This window comes from Hesperophylax consimilis, unplaced genomic scaffold (genome assembly GCF_061612785.1).
Source record: "Hesperophylax consimilis isolate HC1 unplaced genomic scaffold, BYU_Hcon_1.0 scaffold_299, whole genome shotgun sequence".
NCBI lineage: Eukaryota > Metazoa > Arthropoda > Insecta > Trichoptera > Limnephilidae > Hesperophylax > Hesperophylax consimilis.
In genome coordinates, this window is record NW_028301478.1 from 10,001 (window position 1) to 12,500 (window position 2,500).

The following is a 2,500-nucleotide window of genomic DNA, read 5'->3' on the forward strand; positions in this document are numbered from 1 at the left end:
GGCCTTGCCATTGCACCCTCAACCACTCCGAATGCCGAAAATAAGAAACGGGGGTTAGGTATGTATTTATTTATATAATTTGTACATTTATTTATAACAATTACAAGTAAAATAGCCATAATTGTACCATTTATGCAGTGTATATGCAATTCCAAAAATCTCGCAAATGCGCTATAGGACACAAAAAATAAAAATCTATTTTTTTATCTACCGCATTCAAAAAGCACGTAGCTCTCGTGAGTTTATAAATAAATTAGTGCGGCTCGCTCTACTATATAGAAGACGTCATTGTTATGACGTCCTCGAGAGTGAGACTCTGGTACAAAAAAAAAATAATTGGGCCAGTATATCATTATTAGATAAGTGATCGTTTATTAGTTGAAAAAAATATTTAAGCAAAGCAATACCTCTACTTGTCTCTAGGGAGTGGTAATTGGTCATGCCTAATATATAAATCGATGGGTAAAGCCAAGGGTAACGTCCATAGAGCCGCGAGAATAAAAAAACCTTAAAAAAAATTTATGGACTCTTTCAATGCGTAAAGTGTATGTTAATTCATGTGGAGCGAGCCCAGATGATAACCGCAACAGAAGCGGTACATGATTACCAGAATGCCCATAAAGAATGTTTCATTACAGTTTCAGTTAAATTTAAAAGCAGTTTCCGAGTTGTTGCTCTGAAGGGGTACTGTCAGTACCTAAAACAGGGCAAGAAAGTGGTGGTTCTCCTCCAGAATGTTATTTTTTTTTTTTAACCGAATTTTCGAAAAAAAAAAGACGATGGAGACGTGTCCCGTATTCTGGTTAGGTTAGGGGTTAGTGACCGGATAAATCGTCAAAATCAAAATTCAACAAACCTTTAAACGGCGATGTGAGGTCATGAAAAGTGATGAAACAAAAACTAGGTTGAATAGGTTACGAGTATAAGTATTTAACCCAATTTTTGTTTCATCACTTTTAATGACTTCATATCACTTTTTCAATGTGTGTTCTGTTGTCATTGTGGTGATTTATCATGCAACCTGATTGCATTTATCGATTTTCTTTTAATTTTAATTAATTTATTTATTTATTTATTTCATCGACACTCGTGGCGGTTTTCGATAAACTTAGTGTGGCTTTCTTCAGTCGCCCTATGTATTATGATTATATATAAAATTTATGATCAATATGGTTCCATGCTAACTCAACACGGTGACTGTTCAACACACTTTTAAAAAGTGATATAGAATCATTAAAAACGATGATTTGTTTAAACCTAACCTAACCTAACCTTACCTAACCTAACCTAACCTAACCCAACCTAACCTAACCTGACCTAACCTAACCTACTTAACCCAGTAAAAAAAAGTTTTTGTTTCATCACTTTCCATGACTTTACATAACTTTTTAAATATGTGATGAATTATCATTTTGATGATTTATCCGGTCGCCGATCAATATAATATAGAAACCCAACTTACGACTTGTAGTATGATATCGAAAAAAGAAATCAATTCACAAACCTTTCTTCTTTTTTTTCGTCTTTTGATGAGTTCAAAACATTGTAGACGATAGATGGCGTAGCGGTTTCGGGGAAAATTAGGTTTTTTGTTATTATTCTTCTTATGCTGTGTACCTAAGTGTCATATTTATGTGTGAATAAAAATTATAAATAATAATAATAGTAATTATTTATTTTTTGGAATAACTTTACTGAGTAAAACCTAATATTGTAATATTTAATTATCGAAGATAATATTAGCGAATTCTAAAAGAAAATCTGAAAGAGAAAAATCACCAAAATAATAAAAAAAAAAAATCAGTCCTAGATGTGACCGTATCCTTTTCTGATTTTTCTGTTTCAGATTTTCGTTTAGAAATCGGTAATATTGTCTTCGATAATTAATAAATTAAATAAATCATTTTCGTCAGGAGGTGAGGGAATGCAATTCAGAGCGGCGGGCGCGGGTAAAGCGCGGGAGTAACTGGGACGCACTTAACGGCCCTCAACGTGTTTTCAAAATTTTCTTATTTAAAAATAAAATATTTATTTTTTTTAAATTTCAGAATCGAACTCATAACGTCATTCTTAGTGTAGAATAATAAATTTAGCCGCGGTTCGGTGCAGCGGGGCCGGCGATGAGTGGGATCTGATATCGAGTAGCGGCCGCGGGTGGACGGCGGGAGTAACTGCGACGCACCCGATGACGCCATTTGCCCCGGGCACGGTGTGATTTAAAAGAAAAAAAAACTTTTTTTTTGACGTATTTTATTTCAGAATCTAATTCGGAACGCCATTCTTAGTGTAGAATATTAAATTTAAAGGTTTCGAGAGCATTGGGACCGGAGCTGACAAGATCTCATTTCGGATGATAGCCGCGGGTAAACGGCGGGAGTAAACGGGCCGCACTTAATGGCCCTCAATGTGAAATTGTAATTTATTTATTTTTATAGATTTTTATTTCGGAATCGAATTCGGAACGTCATTCTTGCAGCGTAGAATAAAAAATTTAAATGTT